Source organism: Aphelocoma coerulescens, assembly GCF_041296385.1.
Source record: "Aphelocoma coerulescens isolate FSJ_1873_10779 chromosome W unlocalized genomic scaffold, UR_Acoe_1.0 ChrW_unloc_scaf_1, whole genome shotgun sequence".
In the NCBI taxonomy this organism is placed as follows: domain Eukaryota; kingdom Metazoa; phylum Chordata; class Aves; order Passeriformes; family Corvidae; genus Aphelocoma; species Aphelocoma coerulescens.
The window spans coordinates 7,084,917-7,106,177 of NW_027184080.1; the positions used below are offsets into that span (position 1 = coordinate 7,084,917).

Sequence of the window (21,261 nt, forward strand, 5' to 3'; positions counted from 1 at the left end):
ATCCGGTGCAATGCTGGTGGGAAAACCCGATGTTGCCCATCAAGGAATATTAGTGCACTCAGGAGTTATTGATTCTGACTTTAAAGGTCAGATTTGCACTATGGTCTCCATGCAAAAACCCCCTGTAACTATTCCTGAAAAGTCCTGCCTTGCTAAATTAGTGCCTTTTAAGTCTTGTGTCCCCAGGGTAGAACAACAAACTCACAAAGATAACGGCAGTGGATCTACAGGACTTCCGCAGGCCTTCTGGACTGCAGACATCTCTGACCAAAGGCCACAGATGACATGTACCCTGGTCCTGCCAAACGCCTGTCCACCCCGGATTCAGCTTCGAGGTTTGATTGATACAGGTGCTGATGTAACTGTCATCTCCTTCTGTGCATGGCCTCCCTCATGGCCTTTAGCCCCGGTGGGATCGGCCATCGCAGGATTAGGAGGAACCACACAGAGCTATTTAAGCGAACGGCCTGTGATGGTGAAGGACTCAGAGGGGCGCCCAGCTATGATTCAGCCTTATGTTGCTACCACTTCCCTTTACCTTTGGGGGTGGGATGTGTTGGCAGCTTGGGGGTACAGATTGGGACAAATTTTTAGCAGGGGTCACTGTGCGTAAGGGCGGACAGTATCCTACACTGCCTTTGCAGTGGGTGATTAACACACCAATCCGAGTCAGACTCTGCTTAGTTAGTCAAATTAAGAGCTGTTACTATGGCTTTTCAATGATTCTCACAGGAACCTTTGAATTTGGTTGCTGAGGCGGACTAGCAAAAGCTTTGTATACAATTAATCACCTTACAGTACCACAAAATTCAAATAATCCTGTTATTCTGAATCATTTTCTCTCATTGCAGCCTGCAGGTGACACACAACTGCCCCGGGCAAAAGTGTGGGTGCGGAATTTACTCACTAACCAGTGGCAAGGCCCTCATGAGCTTATCGTTTGGGGTCGTGGGTATGCTTGCATTTCCACAGATACTGGGGTACGGTGGCTACCTTCAAAATGTGTTCGCCCTGACCTACGGCACCAGAGGAAGAACAGGCAACCATCCAAATGGCGACCAGAATGTAGATCATCAGCCTAATGACTCTTCTGATGATGACCAGAATGTCAACCATCAGGCAGATGGTCCTTCTACAAGCAGACTGGCATGGTTCTCCCACAAGCAGAGACTGAACTTTAAATTTCTTGTTATGGAGTCAGATAGTTAAAGCATTAAGGACTTATTTAGAATGAATAACTGATGTAGATTTCTATTTAGGATTAATAGTAGAGTTGTTATCTTATAAAACAAAAATGGGGAATTGTAGGTACAAAAATGCTGCTAGCAAGGATTTTCTTGCTATTTTCTAAGTCCGTGAGAGACTTTTCTCTCTCACAGAAGAGGTAGAAGAGTTCTGTAAGCAATGAAACACCTGCAACCTTGAGAAGTCTTGTTTATAGTATAGTAGAAAAATATTTTGACAATGGATGTTTTAGGATTTTAGCCAATCACCCCCAAGGGGTGGCTGGTCCTCTGTCCAATTAGACTATGAAGAAAAAAGTCTATAAAAGAGTTTGTAAAATAATTAAATAAATCAATCTTGCTGCACAATTCCTGCCTTCTGGATCTTCTCCTCCTCCTCCTCCCTATGGCTGCGGGACACAGTGATATACCATAGGTACCAGGCCTGCAGTAATAGGTTTACATGGCCTGGTTTTGGTAGTGGGGGGGCTACAGGGTTGGCTTCTGTGAGAAGCTGCCGGAAGCTTCCCCCATGTCCAGCAGAGCCAATCCCTGATGGCTCCAACGATGGATGTGCCGCTGGCCAAGGCTGGGCCAGTTAGAAATGGTGGTAACACCTCCGTGATAACATATTTAAAAGGAAATCAAAACAAAAAGTTGGGGCGCAGTTGTAATTGTGGTCAGAGAAGAGCAGAGTGAGAACATGTGTGAACAACTATGCAGATGCCAAGGTAAGTGGAGAAGGTGGGGGAGGTGATGCTCCAAGCACCAGAGCCGAGATTCCCCTGCAGCATACTGTGAAGCCCATGGTGAAGCAGGCTGTCCCCCTGCAGCCCATGGAGGTCCATGGGGATGCAGAGATCCACCTGCAGCCTGTGGAGGAGCCCCACGCTGGAGAAGGTGGATGCCTCAGAGGAGGCTGTGACCCTGTGGGAGACCTGTGGAGAGCGGGGCCATGCTCCCATGCTGTCCTTGGAGGACTGTACCCTGTGGAAAGTGTGACCCACACGGCAGCAGTTTGAGGGGGACTGTTGCCCGTGGAATGGACTCACGTTGGACACCTTCATGGACAACTGTCTCCTGTGGGAGGGACCCCATGGTGCAGTAGGAGAAGCACTCCCTCCCTGAGCAGTGGGAGAAACAGTGGGTGATGAACTGACCATGTTGGGGTCCCTCCCCCCTGCCATGGAGCCCTGGGAGAGGGGCCCTGGGGGGGGAGGCACAGGGTTTCCCTGCCCCTGGTCAGCCTCATTCCCCATTGGTTGGTTTGTGTTTCCCTGTGTGGCCAAGGACCCTCGGGTCCCATGACTGGAGGAATTCCTCAGCAGAGCCCCGGCCATGCGGCTGGAGAAATAAACATCTCTGAAAGAGCTACCACGAATCTGTCCATATATATTTCCTTTCCATGGGACTCCTGGTTTGATATATGGGTGTTACAGTAATCCCCGCTGTAACATGACCATAATGCCCATTCCCTGTCTCCTTGCATCACTGGAGGAGGAGGTAGAGATGGGAAGGAGGGAGGGGTGGGGGGAAGATTTTTGTAAGGGTCTTACTTTACTTCTCATTATCTGTGGTGTCTGGTGAGCCTACGTTACAAGGGATAGAGAAAGTCCACTGGTGGGACAAGTCCCTAGTACCAAAAGAATCTCCTCAGGTTAGGGTGAACAGAAAGGCTTCTCCCAGGATGCATTGTTCTGTTATGTTAATCTGTGGATACAAAAATGCTGCTAGCAAGGATTTTCTTGCTATTTTCTAAGTCCGTGAGACACATTTCTCTCTCACAGAAGAGGTAGAAGAGTTCTGTAAACAATGAAACTCGTGCAACCAAGAAAAGTCTTGTTTATAGGATAGTAGAAAAATATTTTGACAATGGATATTTTAGGATTCTAGCCAATGTGCCCCTCCCCGCCCACCTCTGTTCGCTCACAGCCCCTCAAAGTTGCCTTTGCCAGATGATTCCTTGTCAGGAAGTGAGGCAGATGAGGTTCTGGCCCCGGGGTGTAAAGCTGCTGTAGCTGGGCGGCGAAGGAAAAGGCTGCTCCAGTCTCACCCCTGGACCTTTCAGGACTGCATGGTAACAGTGCGCCCAACCGACTACAATTGCTTCTTGGAGTCAGTTAAGATGCGAGCGTTGAAAGAGGGAGATTGGAAATCATTGGAGACCGTGGGAATGCCAAATAGATTTGAGGATTCTGGGGGAAAGCAAGAAGCTGTTACACTCCATCCACAGGCTGTGCCTGTAGGTCAGGATGGTAGTGACTCCCCAAAAGGGGAGATCCAAGCTTTCCCAGTGTATAAGGCTCTCCCAAATTCAGGGGAGCATGACAAGCATGAGGTGATTGCTTGGAAGGTCGCCCAGGATCTGCAATCCAAGGTGGCACAACATGGGCTAGGTTCTGCTGAGGTTATCCAGATAATAAGGGTGATAAATACAGACTTGCTTGCTCCATTTGATATCAGACACTTAGGTCCAATTCTATTTCAACCTGTACAATTTAGAGTTTTTGAGAAAACCTGGAGAAAGCTGGCCGGCAAGGCTGCATTAGTGAATATGCAGCTCCCTGCTGCTGATCCCAGACGGACCGCGGGAACGGATGCTTTGATGGGGACTGGTCCCTTCTCTGATCCCAGTCTACAGGCTACCTTGTCCTCTAGCATCCTGCAGCAAGCTCAACAGGTCGGCATGGCTGCCCTGTTGAAAACCATAGTTGTTGGCTCCTAGAAAGCGATATACTGAAACAGTTCAAGGGAAATCAGAGTCATTCCTCTCTTTTGTAGAGAAAGTCACTGCTCCTCTCGAGAAGCAGGTTGAGGATGATGGGTTAAGACAGATGTTGTTAAGGCAGTTAGTGAGAGATAACGCAAACGAGGAGTGCAGAAAAATCATAGATGCCGTACCAGGGGATCCTGAGGTAACAGACATGGTCGAAGCCTGCGCTAAGGTGGGATCTGGGAACCAGAAGAGTTCTGCTTTGGCTGCGTTCCTGCAGCCTGTTCACGCATCTTCTGGTCGTGAACCAAAGCCACCAAAACAGGTGAAGAAATGGAAGCGGCCTAAGCCGAGCAAAAAAGAGAACACACCGATCCCCCAGTGCAAGAGGTGTGGCAGGCCAGGCCATTGCTCGGACTATTGTAGATCCCGGACTCATGCCGATGGTCGGCCTTTGTCGGGAAACTTCCGCCGGGGTGCAAGGAGGGGGAATTGGTCTCTGATGCAGTCGCTCCCCCAGAGACTGGCACAGGTACAGGCACAGGCCTACCCAGCCACCCTAGAGACAGCACCCAGGGATCAGACCGTTTTGACGTCCATACCTCAGCTGCAGTCATCTTAGACGCTAGCGGTATTTATAAGGTTCCCTTGGATGCATATGGACCCTTAGCTCAGGGATCCAGTGCAATGTTGGTGGGAAAACCTGATGTTGCCCATCAAGGAATACTACTGCACTCAGGAGTTATTGACGCTGACTTTAAAGGTCAGATCTGTGCTATGGTCTCCACGCAAAACCCCCTGTATCCATTCCTGAAAAGACCTGCCTTGCTAAATGTAGTGGTTTGGCCCAAAATACTCATTACTGTTTATCTTCCGTGAGATAAGAATTAGGAGAAATGCAAAGCAGGCACCAACTTGAAAGAATATAAAGAAGTTTATTAACAGACCTAAAAGAAGGGAAAAAAAAAATTATACCACCTTCAAAACTCTCCTCCTCCCCCACCTTCCTCCCTTCTCCCACTGACAATGTAAAGACAACCCTTAAGATGTTCAGTCTGTTTACCACTTCCATAATAACCTTGTTCAGTCCATTTGGAAAGAGAAGTCTCTTCTTGCTCGTGCTATGAAAACATTATCACAACGAGACAGCCACCCACTTCCAAATATTCTTCAGTCCATTTAGGAAGAGGAGTCTCTCTGCTCGCGATGTGAGTCCCTTCCCACGACTTGCAGCTTTTCCCGCAACTGCTTTTGAGGGTCCACTCTTGAAGTTTTTTGGGGTACAATTTTAAGGTGGAGCCGTTCAGAAACAAAAAACAGAGGCCCTTCTCCTTCCCTGGGAGCAAAGGGTCTTCCTCATGTTCATCTTTAGGACTATCTCTGGGAGCATCTCTAGGAACTGAGGTTTTCTCCTTTCCCATTTGGAGCAAAAGTCCTCATCTGGGAATATCTCTAAGGACTGAGGTTTTCTCCTTTCCCATTTGGAGCAAAAGTCCTCATCTGGTTCATCTCTCCCTGTCCAAACTTCTCATGAAATTACAGCTGCGTCAGCATCAGCCTATTGCTTAGAAGTTGAACACTCCACCCCCCATATCTTCATGAAATTACAACGGGATACTCTGGTATATCATAGCTTCATAACAAAATTTCAGCTTTAAGCATCTCCTCTCTCTCTTCCCTCAGGTTTTCAGCTCTTCACAGCAATAAAAGGGTTAATCTCACCTCGGCCTTGCAGCTTTGCAGCTGGAATGTTGAATTTTTCTTATCGCAGTGGAGAGGGGGGAGAGCCAAGCCGCTCCGGCTGCCCACGGCAAGGCAGTGGGGGGGAGTTCCACGGCTGGAACGGGCCCATGGCTCCAGGCAGGCTGTGGCCCGGCCCGGCCTGGCCTAAGCAGGGCCTGGCCAGGCCCACTGGCCTCCACACGGGGCCCGCAGCCACCTGTCTCAGCGCCAGAAACGAGAGAGAGCTTGGGGGGGGGCGTTTGTCTATTCTTAAGTGTGTATCACAGAGGCGGTCACAACTTTAAGTGGCTTAAAGAATTGTCCATATTCAAACTGGCCAGCTGATAGGTTCTATCAGGTCCCAGAGGAAACTGTAAGCACCCCTTAGCAAGGACATCCCTTCTGGGACTATGCTTGCTAACCTATGACACTAAATTAGTGCCTTTTAAGTCTTGTGTCCCCAGGGTAGAACAACAAACTCACAAAGATAACGGCAGTGGATCTACGGGACTTCCACAGGCCTTCTGGACTGCAGACATCTCTGACCAAAGGCCACAGATGACATGTACCCTGGTCCTGCCGAACGCCCATCCACCCTTGACTCAACTTCGAGGTTTGATTGATACGGGTGCTGATGTAACTGTCATCTCCTTCTGTGCATGGCCTCCCTCATGGCCTTTAGCCCCTGTGGGATCAGCCATCGCAGGATTAGGAGGAACCACACGGAACTATTTAAGCGAATGCCCTGTGATGGTGAGGGACCCAGAGGGATGCATAGTTACAATTAGGCCTTATGTTACTATCACTTCCCTTTACCTTTGGGGGTGGGACGTGTTGGCAGCTTGGGGGGTATGGATTGGGACAAATTTTTAGCAGGGGTCACTGTGCGTAAGGGCGCACAGTATCCTACACTGCCTTTGTGGTGGTTGACTAACACACCAATTTTTGAGCTGCAGTGGCCCCTACCAAAAGAGAAGTTAGACGCCCTTCATCAGCTGGTTCAGGAACAGGTACAACCGGGGCACCTTGAACCTTCTACTAGCCCCTGGAACACTCCCGTTTTCGTAATTAAGAAGAAATCAGGGAAATGGAGATTATTGCAGGACCTCCGGAAAGTTAATGCAGTAATGGAAGGTATGGGGGCATTGCAGCCTGGCATGCCCTCTCCCACCATGATTCCTACGGGGTGGGACCTCCTGATCATTGATTTAAAGGATTGTTTTTTCACAATTCCTTTACATCCTGATGACAAACCGAAATTTGCCTTTACTGTGCCTGCCATTAACAGTGCTGAACCTGCTAAGAGATAGCAATGGAAGGTCCTCCCTCAAGGGATGAGGAACAGCCCAATTATCTGTCAGTGGTATGTTGCTCAAGCTTTAGCCAGAGTCCGCAAGCAGTTTCCTGATGCACGCTGCTGTCGGGGTCTCCTCCCCCTGCCATGTAGGCCTGGGAGAGGGGCCCTGGGGGAACAGAGACGGGGTTTCCTGAGCCCCTGGTCAGCCTCGTTCCCCATTGGTTGTTTTGTGTTTCCCTGCACGGGCAAGGACCCTCGCCCCTGCGATTGTAAGAGTTCCTCGGCAGAGCCCGGCCATGCGTCTGGGGAAATAAACATCTCTCTGAAACATCTATCAAGAATCTGTCCATATATATTTCTTTCCATGGGCCTCCTTGTTTGGTACATCATGTTACAGTATCCCCACTGCAACATAATGGTGGTTAATTGCGAGCAGAACAATCCCCGATCCCTAAGCGACTGATTTGTGTGAGTAAAGAAACTTTGGATTCCTCTTCTTGTTTTTGTTTTGCTATTCCATATCAAAACTAGGGAGGAACCGTGGAAAGACTCTTGGCTCTCAGAGCCGCTAATGGACATTTATCTTAAACTTGAAAAGATTCTTGAACAACAATTTGTAAATTTTAGCTTAATTCAAGCTCAAAAGGAACTGAAACATTTCCTTTCATGGTTGTTTAAGAACTTTTTCTATGTTTCTTGGGATTTAATTCTTACCAAAGACTTTTGGAACACCGTTTGGACACAGTTAATTTTTGAGTCAAAATATATGCCGATGGAAGAATATTTTGGTGAATATTATTTAATTACCGAGACTGTTGAGCAATGTCAGCTGTGTCTTGGCGAAGGGAAGCCTGGCTCAGGGACCGTGCGGGCTCGGCCACGTGGACTGAGCCCTCTGCGAGCAGCAGCAAGGCAATTCCTGCACACAAGCGGAGCCACGCGAGCTGCAGTGTCGGTGACGGAGTGAGGCGTGGCAGGAGCGGCGCGACCCGGCGGTGTCCGCCTGGCCCCGCGCAGTGCGTGGTGGAGCGAGCACCGTGACCGCCCAACTGAGAGGGGTGACGCGCCGGCGGCAGCTGGTGGTGGTGGAGTGGAGCCTCGCCCATCGGAAACGTGTGCTGGAGCAGGGCGCGAGGGAATCATCACTCGGGGGCCCGACCGAGACGTGGCTGAAGCGCCTGGCAGCGGCAGCACAGCTGAGACCAGAGGAGGCGACGCACGGAGAACTGAGTGGTGTGGCGCAGCCCGGCCCGAGCAACCCCAGGAAGAGTGCGCAGGCACGAGTAGCTCCGGCGGCCTTGGCAGCACGAGCAGCCCTGGCAATTCCAACATGGGAGCGAGCGAAAGAGAAAGCAAGAACGCAGCAAGACAGAAAACAGCAGCCACTCAAAAAAAGGAAAAGATCACCATAGCTAAGGTTTTAGGAATAGTAAAATGGTATAATGTTAAACAAAATTATGGTTTTATAACGAGATGTGACAACCAGCAAGACATATTCGTGCATAGAACTGCTATTAAAAAGAATAACCCTGAAAAATGCATCCCAAGCTTGGGAGATAGAGAGGTGGTGGAATTCAAAATTGTACAAGGTAGAAAAGGGTTACAAGCATCAGAGGTCACTGGGCCTGATGGTGCTCCTGTAAAAGGCAGTATATATGCTAAAAATCGTAGTCATGTTAGACAATATCTCCATTGTAGGCCCCCCTACAGTCTCCCTTTCCTAATTCCACCTTTTCCCTTTATCCTATATCTTATTACCCCCAGTGTATTCCCAATCCGTTTTTTCATCCATGGTTTCCCTCACAAAACCATACCTTTGCCAATTGTTTCCCCAAAAATCCCTTTCCAATGCCGAGTGGGGGATGAAAAGGGGGAGGGAAGAAATTAAACCCTCTCCTGCCTCAGTTTCCCCACAAAGCATGCTCAGAGAGTTCTGTCTCCCTTCTGTGAGCCTTAAGATGTTCCAGAGAATCTGTTTGGACATTTGAAGACTCGGGAGGGTGGCTTGTATTGTTTTGAAACTATTCTTGTTATGTTTATCCAGTTGTTTTCAATGTCAAGTTTTAAATCTCTTTTTGTTAAAAATAAACGGGTGAAATGTCGGGGTCTCCTCCCCCTGCCATGCAGTCCTGGGAGAGGGGCCCTGGGACAGACACGGGGTTTCCCGAGCCCCTGGTCAGCCTCGTTCACCATGGATTGGTTTGTGTTTCCCTGCGCGGGCAGGGACCCTTGGTCCCGTGACTAGAGAGTTCCTCGGCAGACCTCTGGCCATGCGGCTGGAGAAATAAACATCTCTGAAACATCTATCAAGAATCTGTCCATATATATTTCTTTTCCATGGGACTCCTTGTTTGATATGCGTGTTACAGTATCCCCACTGCAACATGCTGCTACCATTACATGGATGATATCCTGGTGGCAGCATCCACCCAAGACAGGCTGCTGAGAATACAGCCTCAGCTGCTCGCTGCTCTGCATGCCTATGGATTAGAGGTAGCTCCAGAGAAAGTTCAATAGCATCCTCCTTGGAAATATTTAGGAGTGAAAATTTTGGACCAAACTATCCAACACCAAGAGGTGCGATTCCCGGATTCAATTAAAACCTTGAATGATGCTCAGAAACTGCTGGGTGTCATCAATTGGCTATGACCTTATCTAGGTCTAACCGCAAAGCAACTTTCCCCGCTTTTTAATACATTAAAAGGGGATCCTGATCTGAATTGACCTCGGGAGTTTACTCCGGAAGCGCAACGAGCGCTGCAGGAGGTCCAACGGGCTGTTTCTGCTAATCAGGTTTATCGAGTGGATCCCTCCATTGCTATCACCGTTTTCATTACTATTCCAGACCTCCATCCTACAGGTATCATTGGCCAGTGGAATGCACAATGGCCCGATCCTTTGCATATCCTAGAATGGGTCTTTTTGCCTCATCAGCCGAAAAGGACTGTGACCACAGTGTTTGAATTGGTCGCTTCTCTGATAATCAAATGCCGCCAAAGGTGTTTGCAACTGATGGCTGCGGATCCTGCAGTAATTGTCATTCCAATCTCAAAGGAATACTTTGAGTGGAGCCTTATCCATAATGCTCCTTCACAAAGCGCCGCTGCAAAACTTTTCAGGGCAGACCACTTACCATGTGCCCAGCCATAAATTACTGCAGTTGGCAAAATCAACCATACTTTCCTTGCGGCCGTGTCTTGGGGTGACCTTATGATGTCTATCCCATATCGCTGCCTATGCCCAGAATCTAATTATTGTGCCTTTCTATGCCTCTAAACTGAGCCTGAAAGGGGGAAGGAAAAAAAAACTGAGCAAAACTTTTTTCAAAGCAGTTTGCAGCTTGTTCAAGGTCACACACAGATAGCAATTTGTTTCCCAGCTGCAGCAGGGGAGGGAGGAAGCACCCAGCTGGCTGCTCCCAGGACAGTTTTTTTTGGCCAGTGGTTCAGCTGCTTTTTCTCCGGAGAGAGACTGAGAGTAGAATTTTTCCTTCCCTGGAATTTCGGATTTTCTCCCTTTTCTACTGCACTGCTTGATTACTGTAACATCAGAGCACATCGGGAGGACTTTCCACCGAGCGCAGAGGGCCTGGCCCTGGGCCGAGCCCCAGCTCCGAGGAGACCAAAGGGAGGACTCTAACATTTTCCCAGGTTTTTCCTCCACAGCGAAAGATTCTACCATTTAGCATTATTTTCCTTTCCAGTGTGTTTGTTAAATAAATAGTTTTATCTCCTTCACTTTCCTTCGAGGAAAATTTATTTTTCCTGAACCTGGTGGGGGAGGGGTGGTTGTACCTTCTCTCAGAGGATATATTTCTAAATTTGGCCAAACCGGAACAGGCCGAGAAATAGTTGAGTGCAAGTGCAAGGACCCACCGTCTTTATGGATGGTTCTGGGAAAACTGGGAAAGCCATCGTTAACTGGAAGGAGGGATCGGAACGGCAGGTGCTGAAGGAACACGAGTCAGGCTCTGCTCAGTTAGTTGAATTAAGGGCTGTTACCATGGCTGTTCAGTGATTCTCACAGGAACCTTTGAATTTGGTTACTGACTCTGCTTATGTAGCAGATATCACCCAACGCTTAAGATTGTTCACTTCTGAAGGAAACAGAACAATGCTGCTCTGTTTTCGCTGTTGCAAACCTTGTGGTCTGCAATTCAGGCTCGAGTGCATCCATATTACATTCTGCACATTCGAAGCCACACCAATTTACCAGGGTTTCTAACAGAAGGCAATGCCAGGGCTGACATGCTGGCCAACCCTGCATGGGTAGGGCCTCAGCCTGACAGAATTGCACAAGCCAAGGCATCGCACGGTTTCTTCCATCAAAGTGCACATACCCTGCAGAAGCAGTTTCATTTAATGCCAACCGAAGCGCGCGACATTGTCAGCGATTGTGCTGACTGTCATGGACTCGCTGCGTCTTTGCCAGCGGGGGTAAACCCCAGAGGGCTAAAAGCCTTGCAGATTTGGCAAATGGATGTAACTCACATCCCAGAATTTGGTCAGCTGAAATATGTGCATGTGTCTATTGACACTTTCTCCTCGGCTATGTGGGCTACTGCTCACACTGGAGAGAAGGGCCATGATGTCATTGCCCATTGGAAATTGGCTTTCTCAGTCCTGGGCGTGCCAGCTTCTGTGAAAACCGATAATGGTCCTGCCTACGCCTCGGAGAAGACGCGGCAGTTTTTACACCTATGGGGTGTAGACCATACCTTCGGTATCCCACATTCTCCTACTAGCCAAGCCATTGTTGAACACGCTCATGGTACCCTGAAGCGTGTTTTGGACAAACAGAAAAGGGGAATGCATGGAGAAACCCCACAGAGCCGACTAGCAAAAGCTTTGTATACAATTAATCACCTTACAGTACCACAAAATTCAAATAATCCTGTTATTCTGAATCATTTTCTCTCATTGCAGTCTGCAGGCGACACACAACTGCCCCGGGCAAAAGTGTGGGTGCGGAATTTACTCACTAACCAGTTGGAAGGCCCACATGAGCTTATCATTTGGGGTAGTGGGTATGCTTGCGTTTCCACAGATACTGGGATACAGTGGCTACCTTCAAAATGTGTTCGCCCTGACCTGCGGCACCAGAGGCAGAACAGGCAACCTCCAAATGATGACCAGAACACCAACCATCCAAATGGTGACCAGAATGTAGATCATCAGCCTAATGATTCTTCTGATGATGACCAGGATGTCAACCATCAGGCAGATGGTCCTTCTACAAGCAGAGACTGAACTTTAAATTTCTTGTTATGGAGTCAGATAGTTAAAGCATTAAGGACATATTTAGAGTGAATATCTGATGTAAATTTCTATTTAGAATTAATAGTAGAGTTGTTATCTTATAAAACAAAACGGGGGAATTGTGGGTACAAAAATGCTGCTAGCGAGGATTTTCTTGCTATTTTCTAAGTCTGTGAGAGATTTTTCTCTCTCACAGAAGAGGTAGAAGAGTTATGTAAGCAATGAAACACCTGCAACCTTGAGAAGTCTTGTTTATAGTATAGTAGAAAAATATTTTGACAATGGATGCTTTAGGATTTTAGCCAGTCACCCCAAGGGGTGGCTGATCCTTGTCCAATTAGACTATGAAGAAAAAGTCTATAAAAGAGTTTGTAAAATAATTAAATAAATCAATCTTGCAGCACAATTCCTGGCTGCTGGATCTTCTCTCCTCCTCCCTATGGCTGCGGGACACGGTAATATACCCCAGGGCATTTTTTAATATTAATCTACCCCAGTTCTGCTTCCCTGGTTGGCCCGTGGCCCCTCCACCCCCTTGCTACCTTATATGTTCCATGCCATAATAAGTTTTCCACTCCAGGTTCCCCCCACTGGCCTTTGCCCCTTGCCACTCCCCCAGAGTTTCCCCATTGGTTCCCATTCCCTAGTCCCACCTTTGTACCGCCCCTGTACTTAAACCTAGACTCTCTATTGTTCTCTGTCTTTGCCTCTGGGATCCTTCACAGTGTGGAAGCAATAAACTGCTCCTGTGGAACTCCATGCAAAGACCCTTCCTGCCTCTTTGCCGTCGACCCATATTACTGAAGCTATCCATGCATTCAGCGTGCATGCCTGTGTGAGCATGTGTGGCTGATCCTGCTGAGAGGCTTTGCTTTGGAGACGCTTTTGAGAGATCGCAATATCTCGCGCTCCAGCACAGAAGCTGCAGAGCACGAGATAGTGATAATTATCCTGCTCTGATTTTGTTAGTAATAAATTCACTTCATATCTCTAAGTTGAACCTGTTTTGTCCATGATGGTATTTGATGAGTGATCTCTCCCAGTCCTTATCTCAACCCATGAACCCTTCTTTAACTTTTCTCTCCTCTGTCCAGCTGCACAAGGGATTTGAGTGAGCAGCTTTGGTGGGTGCCTGGCATCTGGTCCAGGTCAATCCACAACAGTCTTTTTTGCATTCTAATGGGAAATGGAGGCTGACAGTAGACTATTGGGGCCTGAATGAAGTCACACTGCCTCCAAGTGCTGCTGTACCAGACATGCTGGAACTTCAATATGAGCTGGAGTCAAAGGCAGCCAAATGGTGCCACAATTGATATTGCTAATGCATTTTTCCCAATTCCTCTGGTAGCAGAATGCAGGCCACAATTTGCTTTCACTTGGACAGGCATCCAGTACACCTGGAACTGACTGCCCCAGGGGTGGAATCATACCCCCATCATCTGCCATGGACTGATCCAGACTGCACTGGAACAGGGTGGCACTCCAGAACACCGACAATATATTGATGATATCATTGAGTGGGGCAACAGAGCAGAAAAAGTTTTTGAGAAAGGAAAGAAAATAATCAAATTCTTCTGAAAGCTGTTCTTGACATAAAACAAAGTAAGGTAAAGGGACCTGGATAGGAGATCCAGTTCTTGGGGATAAAATGTCATGATGGATGCCATCATGTGCCTATGGAGATGGTTAACAAAATAGCAACTATGTCTCCACCAGCTAAGAAGAAGGAAATACAAGCTTTTCTAGGCCTGGTGGGGTTCTGGAGAATGCATATTCCAGTTTATAGCCAGCTTGTGGGGCCCCTCTATCGAGTGACCCAGAATAAGAACCATTTTGAGTGGGGCCTTGAGCAACAACAGGCCTTTGAGCAGATCAAACAGGAAATATCTTGTGCAGTAGCTCTTGGTCCTTTTCAGACAGAACCAGCCATGAAAAATATACTCTACACTGCAGCTGGGGAGCAGGATCTCACCTAGAGTCCCTAGCAAAGGCCCTCAGGAGAAACCTGAGGTTGACCATCAGGGTTTTGGAGCTGGAGTTATTGAGGATCAGAAGCCCACCATACTCCAAGTTAAAAAGAGATATTAGCAGTCTGTGAGGGGTGTTCAAGCCTCCTCAGAAGTTGTTGGGACATAAGCATGTCTCCTCTTGGCACCGCGATTGCCTGTGCTACACCGGATGTTCAAAGGAAACATCCCCTCAACACATCATGCAACCAGTGCTACATGGAGTAAGTGGGTAGCATTAATTACACAATGAGCCTGAATGGGAAAACCCAATTACCCAGGAATCCTAGAAGAGATTATGGATTGGCCAGAAGCCAGAGATTTTGGAGCACTGCCTGGGAAAGTGTCTTGTGCCCGAGAAGCACCGCCATATAACAAGTTACCAGAAAACAAAAGAGACTATGCTCTATTTACTGATGGATCCTGCTGTGTGATAGGAAACTGTTGGAGGTGGAAAGCTGCTGTGTGGAGTCACACATGACGAGTCATTGAGGCTGCTGAAGGGAAAGGTGAGTCAAGCCAATTTGCAGAAGTGAAAGCCATGGAACTAGCCCTAGAGCTTGCTGAACAACAAAAGTGGCCTGTACTGTATACTGACTCCTGGATGGTGGCTAATGCCCCATGGGGGTGGCTGCAGCAATGGAAGAAGACCAATTGGCAACGCAGGGGGACACCCATCTGGGTTGCTGCAATGTGGCAGGACATTTCTGTACGGGTAGAAAACATGACTCTGAAGGTACATCACATAGATGCTCATGTGCCCAAAAGTCGTGCCGTTGAAGAACATCAAAGCAATGAATGGGTAGTAAGGCTGCCAAAATTGGAATAGTTCAGGTGGACCTAGACTGGGAGCGAAAGGGTGAGCTATTTATAGCCCAATGGGCCCATGAAACATCAGGCCATCTAGGAAGGGATGCAACATACAGATGGGCTCTTGATTGAGGGATGGACCTGACCATGGAGAACTGTCTCCTGTGGGAGGGACCCCATGGTGCAGTAGGGGAAGCACTCCTCTCCCTGAGCAGCGGGAGAAGCCAACTGACCACAATGCCCATTCCCTGTCTCCTTGCACCACTGTTGGAGGAGGTAGAGCTGGGAAGGAGGGAGGGGTGGGGGAAGGTATATCCAAGTTGAAACTGTTTTGCCCGTGATGGTATTTGATGAGCGATCTCTCCTAGTCCTTATCTCAACCCATGAACCCTTTGTTAAATTTTCTCTCCCCTGTCCAGCTGCAGAGGGGAGTGAGTGAGCGGCTTTTGTGGGTGCCTGGCATCTGGCCAGCGTCAACCCACAACACATTCAAACAGGTTTTTCACAAAGGCTGTCAGATCTCCATTTTTCAAGAGTTGATTCACAGCCCTGAATAACCTGATCCAACCCTGGAGCTGGATATAACTTTAAAGCTGGCCCTGATTCCAATGGGGAATTGGACCAGATAACCTCCAAAATTCTCCTCCATGCTAAATTATTTTCTGATTCTATGAAATAAGGATGGGGGTTCTATGTGACATATTCTCCCTCTACTCTGCTCTTCCTCCTCTAGTCTGCTCTCGTAAGACCCTACCTGAAGTACTGCATCCAGCTCTAGGGTTCTCAGCACAAGAAGGACATAGACCTGTTGGAAGGAGTCCAGAGGAGGGCCGCGAAGATGATTACAGGGATGGAGCACGTCTTCTATGGGGAAAGGCTGAGAGAGTGTGGTTTGTTCAGCCTGGAAAAGAGAAGACTTCAGGGTGACCTCATTGAGGCCTTTCCATACCTAAAGGGGACCTACAAGAAAGACAGAGAGGGACTTTTCACAACGGCATGTAGTGACAAGACAAGGGGCAATGGCTTCATGTTGAGAGTAGGTCTAGATTAGATATTAGGAACAAATTCTTTACTGTGAGGGAGTTGAGGCACTGGAACAGGTTGCCTAGAGAAGTTGTGGATGCCCCATCCCTGGAAGTGTTCAAGACCAGATTGGATGATGCTTTGAGCAACCTGGTCTAGTGGAAGGTGTTCCTGCCCATGGTAGGGGGGTTGGAACTAGATGATCTTTAAGGTCTCTTCCAACCCAAACCATTCTATGATTCTATAATTATATGATATCAGCAATCCCCAAGGTCACAGAAACATTTAATAAAGGCATGTAAAAGGTGATCAAAAGAGCATAGTGAAGATAATCCCATGTTATTATATTATGTGTTCCCTCAGCAATACAAAATAATTGCAGGAAATTTGTTGGGCAAAGGTTAAAGAAAATAGTCAGCTATTAATAAAGGTAGCTACAAAGACTTAGTTACTACTTCTGTTAACTGTAATATCAAATACAAGCAAAGTGACATGCTAAAAACTTCTATATTCCTTAATTTAAATAAGATTTTACTAAGAGTGAGAGTAACATCAGGAAAAAGGGATCTTCTACCAGTGTCTTTTCCATCTTGTCTGATTGGGTTTCCCCCAACGCAATTTCTTGGGTAAATAATCCATCTGCTATATTGTCTCAGCTTTGCAACAAAAGCTGTTAAAACATTTTAGTATGAAGAATGCTACCTCATTATGTCCATGTTTTAGCAATCAGCTCTTCAGTGTAAAAACTGAATTTGGTGATCAAATTCACCTGAACTTCTGCACTACAGTAATTATGATATGAGGTTATACTTTTAATAATTTTATCAATAATTACTTTTGTCATCTATTCACAAATCTGGACCACAGGTTAGAATTTCCACCCTTCCAGATGAGAAGCTTAAATGAGATGATAAAGTGAAAATCTGTCTCTGTACAAACACTCATAACAAACTTGTTTCTGACTGGAAAATTTCTGAAGCAAAGCAATATTGGCAGAAACTGACAAATTTTTGAAATTAAAGTACTTTGCAAAAAGCACCAGTTTAATTACACTTTATGCATTTTTTCCAGCCAGCTATGGCACGTTACAGTCTAATGGTAATTGTCATTCTTCCCTATCATCTCATTTGGCTGGAACTTCAAGATCCTCATCTGCAAGTCAGTCTAGGTATAGGACAGACCCATCAACCTGCCATTTCTTCAGGTTTCTCAAGCTCAAGGGAATTCTTGCTATTCTTCTAGACCTCCAGTATAGATGCAATCTGATTAATTTCTCCACCTCAGATCAATATGATCCTTGTTCCTGGGACTACTAGCCTCCAGTTGGACAGATCCAGCACAGGTCTGAAAGAACATTTCAGAATTTGCTGGATTTGGCTAACTGTAATTGCCATACATTTTTTCATTTAATAGAGTATATTATATAAAACCAAATTGTCTGACATGTCTGCTACTTGACTTTCACTCCTATCAGCATATTCATTAAACCAATCTTCATGCAAAAAAGCTTATAGGGCTTTTGTTTGCTTTTATTTCTTAACTAAGTTCATCTCCTTCATATTTTTCTAAGTTAACTGGAGCAGGGCATCTCACCCCCCACAAGAGCTTGTCTATTGTTTGTTAACCAGTCAGATAACTCAAGCAGAACAAGTTGTCTTGTAGTGAGTTATTTTGGAACCATGGGGTTAACACTCATCTGGCATCTCCCAACTGCCAATAAACACCTTACTGCTGAAGTAAGATCTAACAAGATAAGCTAAATTTCTGACTGACAGCCACTCATTTTACAACTATAAAAGCCACAGCAAACTTCCACAAAGTAGAAATCTTCTATACATTTTCCTGGAAATATGTGGAGTTTCTCCCATGAATAGGGATGCCTATTCCACAGTTAGTCCCCAGGGGTAAAGTGAAGGAATCTGTGTACATTATCGTCATTTCAGTGGTAAGTTAAAATCGACTCCTAATCAATACTAATTCTTTTGCTAGCTTTAATACAGAAACCTTGATATAGTGCACTGTTTTAGGTTATGCTATAATCTACCTGTAGTTCTTTGAGTTTTATACTGTGTAGTAAGTAATTCTGATTAAGATCTTTCATCTGTTATCTTTTGTATGTTCATTTGTCTTAATATTTCATTTTTATATAAAATATCTGATTTGCCATCATTAGAACTTGCAGGACAAAGTGATTCCTTAAATTTAAACTGTTGCCAACATCTGAGGCTAAGGAAGGATTTGCCTTCATTTAAACCTCTTTCTATGAAGGAGTTTAAACACACAGAGGAATCCTTTCTGAGCCTCAGACTCAGCTGCAGGGTTTCCTTGTTGCAGCCTCTGAGCCAGCAATTGTGATGGCTGAGGGGCCAAGGAGCCCCAAAAGAGCAGAAGCCTGCTGGTGGACTGATTCTGAGGTTTAAGAACACCCCCTGACCTCATGGTGAGAAAGGAAAAGCCTCTCCCATCAGCCTTTGTAGTGCTATGCAGACTTAGTCTGTTTGACTGACTTGTACCCCTACATGCCCCCAGACCTTCCCCATTGGCTCCCTTTCCCTAGCCCTGCCTTTGTACCGCCCCCGTGCCCTCAGATCATTAGTTCTGATGCTCCCTCGGCTCCGGTACATAAACCCTGGACCCTGCATGGTCTGGCCTCTTTCATCTCTCGTCTCCCTTCATGGCAGGATGCAATAAACCTCGTCCGTGGAAATGTCATACGGGAGAGCCCTCCTGACTCTTTGATTCTGGTAACGCATGAGCTATCCAGTTTGAGTGTGGTGTGTGAGTCCGCGTGGGTGAAAGGAGTAAGCTTGCTGGAGTGCTATACTGTACCCAACGGAACGATTTCTTGCCAGGGATGTTTCAGGGAAAACACAGCTACCCTTCATGAACCCACATACAGTGCGTTAGTAAACTTTGCCTGAAGCTCCCACTGTCCCTATAACATTAACTGATATTAACAATATTCATACAACTCCATCAGACATCTTCCCTCCATACATATGCTAATCTTGCCTTCTTTTTGCACAAAACTATGTCCTAAACTATTATGACAAATTCATATGAAGATGAAAAAATTACACTATATAGAGTTACATGTGAAAAGAGAAATAAAAATATTATAAACTTTTTTCATAATGCAGCCTTCAACCTTGCACACACTTTATTCCTCTCTCAAACACTGGCATTTCTTGCCCCCATTGTGCTCTAATTTCTGGTTTGACTAATGACCTCTTCAAAGAAAATTTACAGCAAAGGGACCGAGATCCTGCCCCTCCTGTATGAAATCAGAGGCAGATGTTTAGCTTAATTCTACATTCAGTTTTCTTTAGGTTCAAGGATAAAAGGAAGCTATTGATCTTTGTTATGTGTGGAAACTACAACAGGGTGCCTTTAACTTACAGATCTGATGTGAAGTTTCTATGGGTTTGTCTTGGGTTACAATGTAAGGTGTAACCAAAGTATGTATTCTACCACCATCTGCATTACTTTCTGATGAGCTGTTAAAATGGGTGGAGCAGTGTTTCTTTATCTTTGCCATGACTCAACCATGATAACTCCCTCTGGGGAGCAGCAGCCACCCTGAAGGGGCCATCTCTGCTAATGGGACATCAAGGACTCCCCAGAATGACTCATAGAATTACATCACCCCATTGTGAAATTCCCCGCCCTGGGGGAGGTACCAAACATTCCTGCCTGTATATAATCTGGGGCTTGGGACACCATGATACCACCACTGGATACCCAGAGGACAGGAGCTCTTGACAACCACCACTGGACCTCCAGAGAAGGACCCAAACTATACTAAACCATGACACCTTTCCACAGGATCACTGCTTCAACAAGACCACATCCATCATGCCAACAGGACTGCAGCCACTGTTAAATTGGACTGCTACCACCACCCTGACCAACAGGGTGTCAGGTTGTATTCTGACTTTGTCAGTTTAAGCCAGTGTTCCTGTACTATTGCCTTTATTGTCATTTCCCGATTAAATTGTAGTTCTGACTTGGAATCTCTTGCAAGATATTTGTCTGGAGTTAATTCCTCCTGCTGGTTTACCTTCACACCAGCACAGGGCTTGAAGGCAAGAGGGCCTAAAGTGTAATGCTATGGAAAAGGTCCTGAAACAGATGTGATGCAGCTGGCAGCAAATGAAGAATGAAAGCTGGCAGACATGTCCTAAGTACCACAGTTTCGATAACTCTTCCTGCAACAAAACCCTCTGTAGAAAAGGAACTGCTACAAAAGAAAGAATTTTCCAACTGAAGAACCCTGTGTGCTTTAAATTCATCATTAATTTCTGTCTCAAAAATTAACCTAAAGCCCCAACAACAAGCTATTTTACTTCAAAAAGAATGAATACAGTCACCAGCACTTCCACTTTAAGGATCCTGGCTGTTTGCTTCGACTTACGCGCTTATGAAGACGTTCTGCTTCCTCCTGATATGCAGCAAGCTGTTGCTTCCATTGTTTTACGTTGGCAGTGGACTCCAACAGGGCTGCAGTGAGCTTAGCATTATTACCCTTGAGTGTGGCCAGTTCTGCCTCCCAATGTTTGCTGATTGTCAAACTGCACAGATAGAAAGAAAATGGTCAGAGCCCTCTTTATATTTTTTTTTTTAAATGTCTTATTATTTTTTTAAATATCCAGGAAAAATAGAATTACTACAAAAATCCTATGACTGAATGTCTAAATGAGAATCCAAGTGCTCAAATCATCAAAACTTTAAAATCAGAAAATATTAGTGAACAGATTTTTTTGATATAGATATATCATTATTGGAAAACAACCTCTACCCTACCAGTTCAACAGGGTCCTTTTTTTTAATAAAATGTTAAGGATGATGAAATCCACATTACCTTCCAAAAGCAACAGCATGGAATTCTAGAATATGTATATTCTAAGTTATCATTTTAATATATACATATAGTCAGCAAGTATTTTTTTAATGTATTACTTTATGAAATATATTTTAAATAATGATTTGTCACCAACTTGATTAAAGAAAGCTATAGTAGTGCTTTGGTACTACAGCTTAGTTGTCTTAATGCAAATCTTCTATGCCTGAAATATACTTTCTTTATTAAATACCATATTTAATTTCTGCTTAGAAATTCAAAACTCTCGAATTTCAATACCATAATACTGTTAATGTGCCTTTCTTCAGTAATATCAACAAGGAGACCAAAGTTTGAAGAGCATCGATA

General features: G+C 45.9%; 1 pseudogene; it reads right to left on the reverse strand.

Moving 5' to 3' along the window:
* The window catches only part of LOC138102682 (homer protein homolog 1-like), a 282,281-nt pseudogene that overhangs the window by 127,797 nt on the left and 133,223 nt on the right, over window positions 1-21,261 (reverse strand).